The 17,449-nt window shown below is 46.1% G+C and overlaps 1 protein-coding gene and 1 long non-coding RNA gene across 4 annotated transcripts in view; one reads left to right on the top strand and one right to left on the bottom strand.

Annotated features, from left to right (window-relative positions):
• Positions 1-3,222, bottom strand: part of LOC135040777 (uncharacterized) — a 49,999-nt gene extending 46,777 nt beyond the window's left edge. The window contains exon 1 of the long non-coding RNA XR_010234609.1: positions 3,118-3,222. This is a non-coding gene — a long non-coding RNA (uncharacterized LOC135040777). The remainder of the gene's footprint in view (positions 1-3,117) is intronic.
• LOC135040731 (E3 SUMO-protein ligase KIAA1586-like) overlaps positions 2,466-17,449 on the top strand; it is a 514,849-nt gene continuing 499,865 nt past the window's right edge. For 2 of the 3 annotated variants that reach the window (XM_063954855.1, XM_063954858.1), the window contains exon 1: positions 2,466-2,561. The gene's annotated coding sequence lies outside the window, so the exon portion shown is untranslated. The remainder of the gene's footprint in view (positions 2,562-17,449) is intronic. The other variant, XM_063954857.1, reaches the window with a different exon arrangement.

Genomic DNA, 17,449 nt, shown 5'->3' with positions numbered 1-17,449 from the left:
GATGTGTAGTACAATTCAGCTTGCACATTCTGTGGCAGGCCTGCCACAGCCAAAATATGTAAATGCCCATTCCACAAGGAAGGTGGGCTCATCTTGGGCGGCTGCCCGAGGGGTCTCGGCTTTACAACTTTGCCGAGCTGCTACTTGGTCAGGGGCACACCCTGGCTGAGGAGGACCTGGAGTTCTCTCACTCGGTGCTGCAGAGTCATCCGCACTCTCCCGCCCGTTTGGGAGCTTTGGTATAATCCCCATGGTCCTGACGGAGTCCCCAGCATCCACTTAGGACGTCAGAGAAAATAAGAATTTACTTACCGATAATTCTATTTCTCGTAGTCCGTAGTGGATGCTGGGCGCCCATCCCAAGTGCGGATTGTCTGCAATACTTGTACATAGTTATTGTTACAAAAATCGGGTTATTATTGTTGTGAGCCATCTTTTCAGAGGCTCCGCTGTTATCATGCTGTTAACTGGGTTCAGATCACAGGTTGTACAGTGTGATTGGTGTGGCTGGTATGAGTCTTACCCGGGATTCAAAATCCTTCCTTATTGTGTACGCTCGTCCGGGCACAGTATCCTAACTGAGGCTTGGAGGAGGGTCATAGGGGGAGGAGCCAGTGCACACCACCTGATCCTAAAGCTTTTACTTTTGTGCCCTGTCTCCTGCGGAGCCGCTACTCCCCATGGTCCTGACGGAGTCCCCAGCATCCACTACGGACTACGAGAAATAGAATTATCGGTAAGTAAATTCTTATTTTTTTGTTTGATGGGAGTTTTTTTCTCCAGCAAGCGGGTTGTGCAATGGGGAGCCGAGTGGCCCCCTCATATGCAAATTCCTTTATGCATGAAGTTGAACACAGGTTGTTTTTTGAGGACCCCAGTGTCAGGAAGTTTGTTTTTAAATATTATCGTTATATCGATGATATTTTGCTTTTTTGGACGGGTGAGGTGGGCCAGCTGGAGGATATTATTCTTCAACATAATTCCTCGGCGAGTCCAGCCAAACTTACAGCTAACATCAGTCGGAATAGAGTCCATATTTTAGATGTAGACATCAGTGTGGTTGATCAGCAGCTAAGGACTAGTCTGTATGTCAAACCCACTGATCGTAACACTCTACTTAGCTACAATAGCTTTCATCCACAGGCCACTAGAGATAGCCTGCCTTTCTCTCAGTTTGTGAGAGCATGTCGTATTGCTAGTGAAGCGAGTGATAGAGAGGCACAGGTGGAGAGCATCGCTAATAAATTCCGAGCCATGGGATACCCATATGAGTTATTAGATCAGGCCAAAAGTAGGGCTCTGTCCCTTGATCATCAGGACCTAATAAAGGAAAAAGTACCTAAACCCGTTACGACTCCGGGGTTTCCGTGGGTTAACAGATACACAAGTAAAAGTAAATATATATGTAAAAAGGCCAAACAACTTTGGCCTATTATTAGTTCGGATCCTGAATTGCCATCTCTGAGCAATACACGGCTTCTTCCCAGTTTCACTAGGGGCCCTAATATTAAAGATCTGGTAGTGCACACAGACGTCACGGGGATGGGACCCCCTAAACAGCACTTTTTGTCTAGAAAGGGAGGATGCTATAGATGCACAGGGTGCACTACATGCAGTGCTCTTATTACGGGCAATAAATTTAGCCATCCGTATTCAGGCAAGCAATTTGTCATCAAGTCTGCCTTATCATGTTCATCCAGGTTCATTGTCTATCTTCTGTCTTGCCCATGTGGTCTCCACTATGTGGGCAAGACAGAGAGACAATTCAAAGAGAGAATTGCCCAGCATTGGACTGCCATTAGGGCAGCACTATTGGCAGGTACCAGTGACCAGGCGGTGGCAAGACATTTTGCGCAGGCCAGACGTGGTATGTCGGCTCTGCGGTACAGAATGATTGCACAGGTCCCGGACACCTTACGTAGGGGAAACCGGACCAAGAAACTTCTTCAGCTTGAGGCCTGGTGGATTTATACCCTTGACACCGTTAGCCCAAAGGGGCTGAATGAGTCTTTAAGTCTATCTGCCTTTCTATAAATTTTGGTTATATCCTTACTGGGTGAGTCTGTTTAGACCTGCTTTTTGTGATGAGTAGTTGAACTATCAGTGAGGAGCTTAGGCTGTAGCTCATTTAAAAAAAATATGCTGCAAGTAGAGATATGACCACATGGAAATATACTAACTATAAGCATATATATGCTAACTTTTTTCTGCAGTAATGTTGATATTAATAGCGTTTTCATGTAGGTCATTTATATCTGAGTGTTTTCATATAGATTGTGTTTTTCTATTGAGGTAGTTCTTATGCACATGTATGTGTTATTGTTTGTTCTGCACCGTGTTTTAATTGTGGGTTGTGTTTCCGCATCTTAGAGTTTTTAATACACTTTGAATGTTTACATGTTGCTATGGTGACTCATCGGGGCTCTGTTGCTTTGTCCTAGACCCTCCCGGCGCAGGTCCCGTCTGTCCTTGGCTTCCGCTGACGACAGGGGTCTGAAGCCGGAAGCTGACTGACGGATCTCGGGGCAGCGGCAAGTGACGGGCGGGAGCACAGAAGACCGGTGAGTATAAATCTGTTCACTTTACACTATGTATGTTATCCTGATGATGGGGTGAGACCCCCCGAAACGTTGATACAAAGTTTTCTTCACCTTTATAAGTCTGGGAGTGCCGCCTTTGTTCTACAATACATATATATATATATATATATATATATATATATATATATATATATATATATATATATATATTTATTTATATACTGTATAGCACACATGTATATCACAAACACACACAAAGCTATATCTATAGCGCACATGTACGTCACAACCACACACTCATAGCTACACACACACACACCATGCTCTATAGCACACATGTATGTCACAGACACAAACAGATAGCTAGATTGATAGAACACAAAAATACACCGCTTTCACATTAAAATAAAACATAGCCAGCATAATTTTTTACAGCAAGTAAAGCAAACAGGCCACCATTATTAAAAACGCCCCCCCCCCCCCCCCCATGCAAGTCAGCCACACACCTGTAGAGTAAGTGCTGACCCAGCCACTGTCATTTATAAATACACCTCCCACCCAAATGCAAGACACACACCTGCTAGTTGTTGCAGTCAGTGGAGAGACAGTCACTGCCTCACCCGACCAGCTCTCCGTCACAAAGCCACATGGAGACTGCTTGAGAGGAGCTGTGCTCTCCAGCTCCCCCTACTGGTCATTCAGCCAGCCTCTCAGTTTAAGACGGATACTGCTGCAGTGTTATAGACAGCCGGAGGAGCGTCTTACGAAAAAACAGACACATCGGTTAGCCCTGCGTGCGCGTATGGCACTGTCCGCCGCAGAGTGATTGACATGAAGTGGGTGTTTCTGGGTGTCAACTGACCGTTTTTAGGGAGTGTTTGGAAAAAAGCAGGTGTGCCAGGAAAAAGGCAGGCATGGCTGGGAGAACGCAGGGCGTGTTTGTGACGTCAAATCTGGAACTGACCAGTCTGAAGTGATCGCAAGCGCTGAGTAGGCCTGGAGCTACTCTGAAACTGCACAATTTTTTTTTGTAGCCGCTCTGCAATCCTTTCGTCCACACTTCTGCTAAGCTAAAATACACTCCCAGTGGGTAGTGGCATAGCGTTTGCACGGCTGCTAAAAACTGCTAGCGAGTGAACAACTCGGAATGACCCACATAGTCTGTGTGTAGTATGTGAATGTGTACACAGTTGCGAATCAATTTGCGATGACTCTGGTGTGCGTCTCTTTTAATTTCTGGCCGGCAGCAGCGCTTGCTAACATTAGCAGTTCCATAGCTTAGAAAGTCGCACTTGCTAATGCATTAGCGTACAAACATGAATTATGCCCAGTGCCTTTACAGTAGTGATGAGCGGGTTCGGTTCCTCGGAAACCGAACCCCCCGAACTTCACCCATTTTACACGGGTCCGAGGCATACTCGGATTCTCCCGTATGGCTTGGTTAACCCGAGCGCGCCGAACGTCATCATCCCGCTGTCGGATTCTCGCGAGATTCGGATTCTATATAAGCAGCCGCGCGTCGCCGCCATTTTCACTCGTGCATTGGAAATGTTAGGGAGAGGACATGGCTGGCGTCCTCTCCGTTTTTATTCATTGTTGATGCAAATATTTGTGCTTGCTTTGTATTATTAATATAGGAGGAGTACAGTGCAGAGTTTTGCTGATCAGTGACCACCAGTTTTATCCGTTCTCTGCCTGAAAAAAACGCTCCTTATCCGTTATCTGTGCTCAGTGTGCTGCATATATCTGTGCTCACACTGCTTAATTGTGGGGACTGGGGAGCAGCAGTATTATATAGGAGGAGTACAGTGCAGAGTTTTGCTGACAGTGACCACCAGTATACGTTGTCTGCCTGAAAAACACTCCATATCTGTGCTCAGTGTGCTGCATATATCTGTGCTCACACTGCTTAATTGTGGGGACTGGGGAGCAGCAGTATTATATAGGAGGAGTACAGTGCAGAGTATTGCTGACAGTGACCACCAGTATACGTTGTCTGCCTGAAAAACACTCCATATCTGTGCTGCATTGTAGTATATAGTAGGTGTACAGTGCATAATTTTGCTGACCACCAGTATATAATATATAGAAGTACGGTACAGAAGGCCACTGCTGTACCTACCTCTGTGTCGTCAAGTATACTATCCATCCATACCTGTGGTGCATTTCAGTTTTACACAGTTTGCTGATCACCAGTATATAATATATAGCATTACGGTACAGTAGGCCACTGCTGTACCTACCTCTGTGTCGTCAAGTATACTATCCATCCATACCTGTGGTGCATTTCAGTTTTGCACAGTTTGCTGACCACCAGTATATAATATATAGCATTACGGTACAGTAGGCCACTGCTGTACCTACCTCTGTGTCGTCAAGTATACTATCCATCCATACCTGTGGTGCATTTCAGTTTTGCACAGTTTGCTGACCACCAGTATATAATAAATAGCAGTACGGTAGAGTAGGCCACTGCTCTACCTACCTCTGTGTCGTCAAGTATACTATCCATCCATACCTGTGGTGCATTTCAGTTTTGCACAGTTTGCTGACCACCAGTATATAATATATAGCATTACGGTACAGTAGGCCACTGCTGTACCTACCTCTGTGTCGTCAAGTATACTATCCATCCATACCTGTGGTGCATTTCAGTTGTGCGCAGTATATATAGTAGTAGGCCATTGCTATTGATACTGGCATATAATTCCACACATTAAAAAATGGAGAACAAAAATGTGGAGGTTAAAATAGGGAAAGATCAAGATCCACTTCCACCTCGTGCTGAAGCTGCTGCCACTAGTCATGGCCGAGACGATGAAATGCCATCAACGTCGTCTGCCAAGGCCGATGCCTAATGTCATAGTAGAGAGCATGTAAAATCCAAAAAACTAAAGCTCAGTAAAATGACCCAAAAATCTAAATTGAAAGCGTCTGAGGAGAAGCGTAAACTTGCCAATATGCCATTTACGACACGGAGTGGCAAGGAACGGCTGAGGCCCTGGCCTATGTTCATGGCTAGTGGTTCAGCTTCACATGAGGATGGAAGCACTCATCCTCTCGCTAGAAAAATGAAAAGACTTAAGCTGGCAAAAGCACAGCAAAGAACTATGTGTTCTTCTAAATCACAAATCCCCAAGGAGAGTCCAATTGTGTCGGTTGCGATGCCTGACCTTCCCAACACTGGACGGGAAGAGCTTGCGCCTTCCACCATTTGCACGCCCCCTGCAAGTGCTGGAAGGAGCACCCGCAGTCCAGTTCCTGATAGTCAAATTGAAGATGTCGCTGTTGAAGTACACCAGGATGAGGATATGGGTGTTGCTGGTGCTGGGGAGGAAATTGACAAGGAGGATTCTGATGGTGAGGTGGTTTGTTTAAGTCAGGCACCCGGCGAGACACCTGTTGTCCATGGGACGAATATGGCCATTGACATGCCTGGTCAAAATACAAAAAAAATCAGCTCTTCGGTGTGGAATTATTTCAACACAAATGCGGACAACAGGTGTCAAGCCGTGTGTTGCCTTTGTCAAGCTGTAATAAGTAGGGGTAAGGACGTTAACCACCTAGGAACATCCTCCCTTATACGTCACCTGGACCGCATTCATCAGAAGTCAGTGACAAGTTCAAAAACTTTGGGTGACAGCGGAAGCAGTCCACTGACAACTAAATCCCTTCCTCTTGTAACCAAGCTCCTGCAAACCACACCACCAACTCCCTCAGTGTCAATTTCCTCCTTACACAGGAAAGCCAATAGTCCTGCAGGCCATGTCACTGTCAAGTCTGACGAGTCCTCTCCTGCCTGGGATTCCTCCGATGCATCCTTGAGTGTAATGCCTACTGCTGCTGGCGCTGCTGTTGTTGCTGCTGGGAGTCGATCGTCATCCCAGAGGGGAAGTCGGAAGACCACTTGTACTACTTCCAGTAAGCAATTGACTGTCCAACAGTCCTTTGTGAGGAAGATGAAATATCACAGCAGTCATCCTGCTGCAAAGCGGATAACTGAGGCCTTGGCAGCCTGGGCGGTGAGAAACGTGGTTCCGGTATCCACCGTTAATTCAGAGGCAACTAGAGACTTGATTGAGGTACTGTGTCCCCGGTACCAAATACCATCTAGGTTCCATTTCTCTTGGCAGGCGATACAGAAAATGTACACAGACGTCAGAAAAAGAGTCACCAGTGTCCTAAAAAATGCAGTTGTACCCAATGTCCACTTAACCACGGACATGTGGACAAGTGGAGCAGGGCAGACTCAGGACTATATGACTGTGACATCCCACTGGGTAGATGTATTGCCTCCCGCAGCAAGAACAGCAGCGGCGGCACCAGTAGCAGCATCTCGCAAACGCCAACTCGTTCCTAGGCAGGCTACGTTTTGTATCACCGCTTTCCATAAGAGGCACACAACTGACAACCTCTTACGGAAACTGAGGAACATCATCGTAGAATGGCTTACCCCAATTGGACTCTCCTGGGGATTTGTGACATCGGACAACGCCACCAATATTGTTTGTGCATTACATGTGGGCAAATTCCAGCACGTCCCATGTTTTGCACATACATTGAATTTGGTGGTGCAGAATTATTTAAAAAACGACAGGGGCGTGCAAGAGATGCTGTCGGTGGCCCGAAGAATTGCGGGCCACTTTCGGCATTCAGCCACTGCGTGCCGAAGACTGGAGCACCACCAAACATTCCTGAACCTGCCCTGCCATCATCTGAAGCAAGAGGTGGTAACGAGGTGGAATTCAACCCTCTATATGCTTCAGAGGATGGAGGAGCAGCAAAAGGCCATTCAAGCCTATACATCTGCCCACGATATAGGCAAAGGAGGGGGAATGCACCTGAATCAAGCGCAGTGGAGAATGATTTCAACGTTGTGCAAGGTTCTGCAACCCTTTGAACTTGCCACACGTGAAGTCAGTTCAGACACTGCCAGCCTGAGTCAGGTCATTCCCCTCATCAGGCTTTTTGCAGAAGAAGCTGGAGACATTGAAGGAGGAGCTAAAACAGAGTGATTCCGCTAGGCATGTGGGACTTGTGGATGGAGCCCTTAATTCGTTTAACCAGGATTCACGGGTGGTCAATCTGTTGAAATCAGAGCACTACATTTTGGCCACCGTGCTCGATCCTAGATTTAAAACCTACGTTGTATCTCTCTTTCCGGCAGACACAAGTCTGCAGAGGTTCAAAGACCTGCTGGTGAGAAAATTGTCAAGTCAAGCGGAACGTGACCCGTCAACATCTCCTCCTTCACATTCTCCCGCAACTGGGGGTGCGAGGAAAAGGCTAAGAATTTCGAGCCCACCCGCTGGCGGTGATGCAGGGCAGTCTGGAGCGAGTGCTGACATCTGGTCCGGACTGAAGGACCTGCCAACGATTACTGACATGTCGTCTACTGTCACTGCATATGATTCTCTCACCATTGAAAGAATGGTGGAGGATTATATGAGTGACCGCATCCAAGTAGGCACGTCAGACAGTCCGTACGTATACTGGCAGGAAAAAGAGGCAATTTGGAGGCCCTTGCACAAACTGGCTTTATTCTACCTAAGTTGCCCTCCCTCCAGTGTGTACTCCGAAAGAGTGTTTAGTGCAGCCGCTCACCTTGTCAGCAATCGGCGTACGAGGTTACTTCCAGAAAATGTGGAGAAGCAGCAATTGCCTCCAGAAAGTACACAGGGACCTGAGATGGTGGATTCCAGTGGGGACGAATTAATAATCTGTGAGGAGGGGGATGTACACAGTGAAAGGGGTGAGGAATCGGAGGATGATGATGAGGTGGACATCTTGCCTCTGTAGAGCCAGTTTGTGCAAGGAGAGATTGATTGCTTCTTTTTTTGGTGGGGGCCCAAACCAACCAGTCATTTCAGTCACAGTCGTGTGGCAGACCCTGTCGCTGAAATGATGGGTTCGTTAAAGTGTGCATGTCCTGTTTATACAACATAAGGGTGGGTGGGAGGGCCCAAGGACAATTCCATCTTGCACCTCTTTTTTCTTTCATTTATCTTTGCATCATGTGCTGTTTGGGGACAATTTTTTTGAAGTGCCATCCTGCCTGACACTGCAGTGCCACTCCTAGATGGGCCAGGTGTTTGTGTCGGCCACTTGTGTCGCTTAGCTTAGTCACACAGCGACCTTGGTGCGCCTCTTTTTTTTTCTTTGCATCATGTGCTGTTTGGGGACAATTTTTTTGAAGTGCCATCCTGCCTGACACTGCAGTGCCACTCCTAGATGGGCCAGGTGTTTGTGTCGGCCACTTGGGTCGCTTAGCTTAGTCACACAGCGACCTTGGTGCGCCTCTTTTTTTCTTTGCACCATGTGCTGTTTGGGGACAATTTTTTTGAAGTGCCATCCTGTCTGACACTGCAGTGCCACTCCTAGATGGGCCAGGTGTTTGTGTCGGCCACTTGGGTCGCTTAGCTTAGTCACACAGCGACCTTGGTGCGCCTCTTTTTTTCTTTGCATCATGTGCTGTTTTGGGACAATTTTTTTGAAGTGCCATCCTGCCTGACACTGCAGTGCCACTCCTAGATGGGCCAGGTGTTTGTGTCGGCCACTTGTGTCGCTTAGCTTAGCCATCCAGCGACCTCGGTGCAAATTTTAAGACTAAAAATAATATTGTGAGGTGTGAGGTGTTCAGAATAGACTGAAAATGAGTGTAAATTATGGTTATTGAGGTTAATAATACTATGGGATCAAAATGACCCCTAAATTCTATGATTTAAGGTGTTTTTGAGGGTTTTTTGTAAAAAAAACACCCGAATCCAAAACACACCTGAATCCGACAAAAAATTTTCAGGGAGGTTTTGCCAAAACGCGTCCGAATCCAAAACACGGCCGCGGAACCGAATCCAAAAACAAAACACAAAACCCGAAAAATGTCCGGTGCACATCACTACTTTACAGTATTATTAATATCTGTTCTGATGCATTGATAGAAATTATAGCGACTGCAGCTGCCATTGTACAAGTTGCGGAAGTGTGAAATTATTTAAAAACCCAGCAGATATGAAAAGTACAGAAATGCCCAGTGGAGCAATCAGAAAGGCACTGCATCTGCGTACACATTCCCAGCGCACACACACAACCTTTGATAATCATCAACTCGATTAAATCAGTCAGCCTGGCAGCAGGTGCACCCAACAACATTCACCAAAAATGACCGCAACACGCCTGTGTTTTTTCAATCACTCTCCCATGAAATCCCACAAACGGTGCTTGACTGTCAATCACTCTGCATAAAGGAAAACACTGCAAGTGGCATCGCTGTTATAGGTTTTGCCACATGCGTATAATTGCAAAAACATCAACATAGCGTCCGTCATCTCTACTTTTATAGGAATCATAATGAAGTTTTAGGTTATAAAATAGTGTTTAGAATCCTCAAATCGCCTGTCTGCTACTAGGACCTTATTCAGTAAGGATTGTCAAATTTGCGATTCGCAATTCAGACGATTATTGAATGACTGCGCATACGCAGCGTTCGCATTGTTAATGCATGACTAAAAATAGCAACATAAATGACGTACACATCGTGATCGCAATGCAGCCGCAGTTTGACTGACAGGAAGCTGGCGGAAACCTGCTGTTTTCTGGGTGTGTCTGAAAAAACACAGGCGTGCCCAGGTGCTTTTAAGGAGGGCCTCTTTCATCAGCAATGACCACGTTCAGCCTCTTGTGTCTCAAGAAATGTGGATGACCTTACCTGGCGCAGATAGTTAAAATCTACGATGTTCCGGGAATTGTGCATGGTTTTGCGATTATCCCGCATATTGCGATGCATTTGCAATTTCTGCATGGGCATTTTTTCTCTCTTTCTGGGTGTCAACTATTTGATTGCAGCAACTGGCCTTTTAGTAGAAGTTGCAATCCTTGCTGAATGAGGTCCAAAGTCTATTATTTCGGGATATGAAGTTCAATTTTGTGTTCGATTTGTGTTTGACTTTCAAGTCCCATGTTAGTAAATCAGGGGAACCTATATTTGTCTATGGAAAAACATTGATGTTTTGCAGATATTCAGTTTTGAGTGGGATTTGTTTTTATGTTCGCTTCTACATTCAAATTTAGAGATGTGCACCGGAAATTTTTCGGGTTTTGTGTTTTGGTTTTGGGTTCGGTTCCGCGGCCGTGTTTTGGGTTCGAACGCGTTTTGGCAAAACCTCACCGAATTTTTTTTGTCGGATTCGGGTGTGTTTAGGATTTGGGTGTTTTTTTCAAAAAACCCTAAAAAACAGCTTAAATCATAGAATTTGGGGGTCATTTTGATCCCAAAGTATTATTAACCTCAATAACCATAATTTCCACTCATTTTCAGTCTATTCTGAACACCTCACACCTCACAATATTATTTTTAGTCCTAAAATTTGCACTGAGGTCGCTGGATGACTAAGCTCAGCGACCCAAGTGGCCGACACAAACACCTGGCCCATCTAGGAGTGGCACTGCAGTGTCAGGCAGGATGGCCCTTCCAAAAAATACTCCCCAAACAGCACATGACGCAAAGAAGAAAAAAAAGAGGCGCAATGAGGTAGCTGTGTGACTAAGCTCAGCGACCTTAGTGGCCGACACAAACACCTGGCCCATCTAGGTGTGGCACTGCAGTGTCACGCAGGATGGCCCTTCAAAAAAACACTCCCCAAACAGCACATGACGCAAAGAAAAAAAGAGGCGCAATGAGGTAGCTGTGTGAGTAAGCTAAGCGACCCTAGTGGCCGACACAAACACCTGGCCCATCTAGGAGTGGCACTGCAGTGTCAGGCAGGATGGCCCTTCCAAAAAATACTCCCCAAACAGCACATGACGCAAAGAAGAAAAAAAAGAGGCGCAATGAGGTAGCTGTGTGACTAAGCTCAGCGACCCTAGTGGCCGACACAAACACCGGGCCCATCTAGGAGTGGCACTGCAGTGTCAGGCAGGATGGCCCTTCCAAAAAACACTCCCCAAACAGCACATGACGCAAAGAAAAAAAGAGGCGCAATGAGGTAGCTGTGTGAGTAAGCTCAGCGACCCTAGTGGCCGACACAAACACCTGGCCCATCTAGGAGTGGCACTGCAGTGTCAGGCAGGATGGCCCTTCCAAAAAACTATCCCCAAACAGCACATGACGCAAAGAAAAAAAGAGGCGCAATGAGGTAGCTGTGTGACTAAGCTCAGCGACCCAAGTGGCCGACACAAACACCTGGCCCATCTAGGAGTGGCACTGCAGTGTCACGCAGGCTGGCCCTTACAAAAAACCCTCCCCAAACAGCAAATGACGCAAAGAAAAATGAAAGAAAAAAGAGGTGCAAGATGGAATTGTCCTTGGGCCCTCCCACCCACCCTTATGTTGTATAAACAGGACATGCACACTTTAACCAACCCATCATTTCAGTGACAGGGTCTGCCACACGACTGTGACTGAAATGACGGGTTGGTTTGGACCCCCACCAAAAAAGAAGCAATTAATCTCTCCTTGCACAAACTGGCTCTACAGAGGCAAGATGTCCACCTCATCATCATCCTCCGATTCATCACCATGTACATCCCCCTCCTCACAGATTATCAATTCGTCCCCACTGGAATCCACCATCACAGCTCCCTGTGTACTTTGTGGAGGCAATTGCTGCTGGTGAATGTCTCCATGGAGGAATTGATTATAATTCATTTTAATGAACATCATCTTCTCCACATTTTCTGGAAGTAACCTCGTACGCCGATTGCTGACAAGGTGAGCGGCGGCACTAAACACTCTTTCGGAGTACACACTTGTGGGAGGGCAACTTAGGTAGAATAAAGCCAGTTTGTGCAAGGGCCTCCAAATTGCCTCTTTTTCCTGCCAGTATACGTACGGACTGTCTGACGTGCCTACTTGGATGCGGTCACTCATATAATCCTCCACCATTCTTTCAATGGGGAGAGAATCATATGCAGTGACAGTAGACGACATGTCCGTAATCGTTGGCAGGTCCTTCAGTCCGGACCAGATGTCAGCATCAGCAGTCGCTCCAGACTGCCCTGCATCACCGCCAGCGGGTGGGCTCGGAATTCTGAGCCTTTTCCTCGCACCCCCAGTTGCGGGAGAATGTGAAGGAGGAGATGTTGACAGGTCGCGTTCCGCTTGACTTGACAATTTTCTCACCAGCAGTTCTTTGAACCCCTGCAGACTTGTGTCTGCCGGAAAGAGAGATACAACGTAGGTTTTAAATCTAGGATCGAGCACGGTGGCCAAAATGTAGTGCTCTGATTTCAACAGATTGACCACCCGTGAATCCTTGTTAAGCGAATTAAGGGCTCCATCCACAAGTCCCACATGCCTAGCGGAATCTCTCTGTGTTAGCTCCTCCTTCAATGTCTCCAGCTTCTTCTGCAAAAGCCTGATGAGGGGAATGACCTGACTCAGGCTGGCAGTGTCTGAACTGACTTCACGTGTGGCAAGTTCAAAAGGTTGCAGAACCTTGCACAATGTTGAAATCATTCTCCACTGCGCTTGAGACAGGTGCATTCCACCTCCTATATCGTGCTCAGTTGTATAGGCTTGAATGGCCTTTTGCTGCTCCTCCAACCTCTGAAGCATATAGAGGGTTGAATTCCACCTCGTTACCACTTCTTGCTTCAGATGATGGCAGGGCAGGTTCAGGCGTTTTTGGTGGTGCTCCAGTCTTCTGTACGTGGTGCCTGTACGCCGAAAGTGTCCCGCAATTCTTCTGGCCACCGACAGCATCTCTTGCACGCCCCTGTCGTTTTTTAAATAATTCTGCACCACCAAATTCAAGGTATGTGCAAAACATGGGACGTGCTGGAATTTGCCCATATTTAATGCACACACAATATTGCTGGCGTTGTCCGATGCCACAAATCCACAGGAGAGTCCAATTGGGGTAAGCCATTCTGCGATGATCTTCCTCAGTTGCCGTAAGAGGTTTTTAGCTGTGTGCGTATTCTGGAAAGCGGTGATACAAAGCGTAGCGTGCCTAGGAAAGAGTTGGCGTTTGCGAGATGCTGCTACTGGTGCCGCCACTGCTGTTCTTGCGGCGGGAGTCCATACATCTACCCAGTGGGCTGTCACAGTCATATAGTCCTGAGTCTGCCCTGCTCCACTTGTCCACATGTCCGTGGTTAAGTGGACATTGGGTACAACTGAATTTTTTAGGACACTAGTGAGTCTTTTTCTGAGGTCTGTGTACATTTTCGGTATCGCCTGCCTAGAGAAATGGAACCTAGATGGTATTTGGTACCGGGGACACAGTACCTCAAACAAGTCTATAGTTGGCTCTGCAGTAATGATGGATACCGGAACCACGTTTCTCACCGCCCAGGATGCCAAGGCCTCAGTTATCCGCTTTGCAGCAGGATGACTGCTGTGATATTTCATCTTCCTCGCAAAGGACTGTTGGACAGTCAATTGCTTGGTGGAAGTAGTAAAAGTGGTCTTACGACTTCCCCTCTGGGATGACCATCGACTCCCAGCAGCAACAACAGCAGCGCCAGCAGCAGTAGGCGTTACACGCAAGGATGCATCGGAGGAATCCCAGGCAGGAGAGGACTCGTCAGAATTGCCAGTGACATGGCCTGCAGGACTATTGGCATTCCTGGGGAAGGAGGAAATTGACACTGAGGGAGTTGGTGGGGTGGTTTGCGTGAGCTTGGTTACAAGAGGAAGGGATTTAGTTGTCAGTGGACTGCTTCCGCTGTCGCCCAAAGTTTTTGAACTTGTCACTGACTTATGATGAATGCGCTGCAGGTGACGTATAAGGGAGGATGTTCAGAGGTGGTTAACGTCCTTACCCCTACTTATTACAGCTTGACAAAGGCAACACACGGCTTGACAAATGTTGTCCGCATTTCTGTTGAAATACTTCCACACCGAAGAGCTGATTTTTTTGGTATTTTCACCAGGCATGTCAATGGCCATATTCCTCCCACGGACAACAGGTGTCTCCCCGGGTGCCTGACTTAAACAAACCACCTCACCATCAGAATCCTCCTGGTCAATTTCCTCCCCAGCGCCAGCAACACCCATATCCTCCTCATCCTGGTGTACTTCAACACTGACATCTTCAATCTGACTATCAGGAACTGGACTGCGGGTGCTCCTTCCAGCACTTGCAGGGGGCGTGCAAATGGTGGAAGGTGCATGCTCTTCACGTCCAGTGTTGGGAAGGTCAGGCATCGCAACCGACACAATTGGACTCTCCTTGTGGATTTGTGATTTCGAAGAACGCACAGTTCTTTGCTGTGCTTTTGCCAGCTTAAGTCTTTTCATTTTTCTAGCGAGAGGCTGAGTGCTTCCATCCTCATGTGAAGCTGAACCACTAGCCATGAACATAGGCCAGGGCCTCAGCCGTTCCTTGCCACTCCGTGTGGTAAATGGCATATTGGCAAGTTTACGCTTCTCCTCCGACGATTTTATTTTAGATTTTTGAGTCCTTTTTTTACTGATATTTGGTGTTTTGGATTTTACATGCTCTGTACTATGACATTGGGCATCGGCCTTGGCAGACGACGTTGATGGCATTTCATCGTCTCGGCCATGACTAGTGGCAGCAGCTTCAGCACGAGGTGGAAGTCGATCTTGATCTTTCCCTATTTTTGGAACCTCAACATTTTTGTTCTCCATATTTTAATAGGCACAACTAAAAGGCACCTCAGGTAAACAATGGAGATGGATGGATACTAGTATACTTATGGATGACGAGTGACTGACGACACAGAGGTAGCTACAGCCGTGGACTACCGTACTGCATCTGCTAGTATAGACTGGATGATAATGATATAAAAAATATATATATATCACTACTGCAGGACAGGTATATATTATATAATGACGGACCTGCTGGACACTGTCAGCAGCAGACTCCTAAACTACTAGTATGAAGAAGATAGAAAAAGAAAACCCACCACAGGTAGGTATACAATTATGGACGAGCACTGCCGACACAGAGGTAGCTACAGCCGTGGACTACCGTACTGCGTCTGCTAGTATAGACTGGATGATAATGATATAAAAAATATATATATATCACTACTGCAGGACAGGTATATATTATATAATGACGGACCTGCTGGACACTGTCAGCAGCAGACTCCTAAACTACTAGTATGAAGAAGATAGAAAAAAAAAACCCACCACAGGTAGGTATACAATTATGGACGAGCACTGCCGACACAGAGGTAGCTACAGCCGTGGACTACTGTACTGCGTCTGCTAGTATAGACTGGATGATAATGATATAAAAAATATATATATATCACTACTGCAGGACAGGTATATATTATATAATGACGGACCTGCTGGACACTGTCAGCAGCAGACTCCTAAACTACTAGTATGAAGAAGATAGAAAAAAAAAACCCACCACAGGTAGGTATACAATTATGGACGAGCACTGCCGACACAGAGGTAGCTACAGCCGTGGACTACCGTACTGCGTCTGCTAGTATAGACTGGATGATAATGATATAAAAAATATATATATATCACTACTGCAGGACAGGTATATATTATATAATGACGGACCTGCTGGACACTGTCAGCAGCAGACTCCTAAACTACTAGTATGAAGAAGATAGAAAAAAAAAAAACCACCACAGGTAGGTATACAATTATGGACGAGCACTGCCGACACAGAGGTAGCTACAGCCGTGGACTTCCGTACTGCGTCTGCTAGTATAGACTGGATGATAATGATATAAAAAATATATATATATCACTACTGCAGGTATACATTATAATATAATGAATGACGGACCTGCTGGACACTGTCTGTCAGCAGAATGCGTTTATAGAATAAATAAAAAAAACACCACACGAGTGTTTAACTTTTTCAGGCAGACAATATACTGGTGGTCACTGGTCAGTCACACTGGCAGCAAAAGTGTGCACTGTTATGTACTCCTGCTATAACTGCTCCCCAGTCTCCCCCACAATTAAGCTGTGTGAGCAGTGAGCACTCAGCACAGTCAGATATACATAGATGATATTACAGGTTGAGTATCCCATATCCAAATATTCCGAAATACGGAATATTCCGAAATACGGACTTTTTTGAGTGAGAGTGAGATAGTGAAACCTTTGTTTTTTGATGGCTCAATGTTCACAAACTTTGTTTAATACACAAAGTTATTAAAAATATTGTATTAAATGACCTTCAGGCTGTGTGTCTAAGGTGTATATGGAACATAAATGAATTGTGTGGATGTAGACACACTTTTTTTAATGCACAAAGTTATAAAAAATATTGTCGAAAATGACCTTCAGGCTGTGTGTATGAGGTGTATATGTAATATAAATGCATTCTGTGCTTAGATTTAGGTCCCATAACCATGATATCTCATTATAGTATGCAATTATTCCAAAATACGGAAAAATCCGATATCCAAAATACCTCTGGTCCCAAGCATTTTGGATAAGGGATACTCAACCTGTATCATGCAGCACACTGAGGCTGAGCACAGATATGGTATGTGACTGTGTATCGTTTTTTTTTCAGGCAGAGAACGGATTTTAAATAATAAATAAAATTGGTGGTCACTAGTATAACTATCAGCAAAACTCTGCACTCTCTGAGTACTCCTAATGCTCCCCAAAATTACTAAAATTAAATTACTAGTAAATCAAGTGTCTCACTCTCTATCTAAACTGAGAGGACGCCAGCCACGTCCTCTCCCTATCAATCTCAATGCACGTGTGAAAATGGCGGCGACGCGCTGCTCCTTATATAGAATCCGAGTCTCGCGATAGAATACGAGCCTCGCGAGAATCCGACAGCGGGATGATGACGTTCGGGCGCGCTCGGGTTAGCCGAGCAAGGCGGGAAGATCCGAGTCTGCCTCGGACCCGTGTAAAAAGGCTGAAGTTCGGGGGGGTTCGGATTCCGAGGAACCGAACCCGCTCATCTCTACATTCAATGTTGCCTGTAATAAATCTCCAT

This window comes from Pseudophryne corroboree, chromosome 2 (assembly GCF_028390025.1).
Source record: "Pseudophryne corroboree isolate aPseCor3 chromosome 2, aPseCor3.hap2, whole genome shotgun sequence".
Taxonomy (NCBI): Eukaryota; Metazoa; Chordata; class Amphibia; order Anura; family Myobatrachidae; genus Pseudophryne; species Pseudophryne corroboree.
This window is presented reverse-complemented; position numbering and strand designations above follow the sequence as displayed.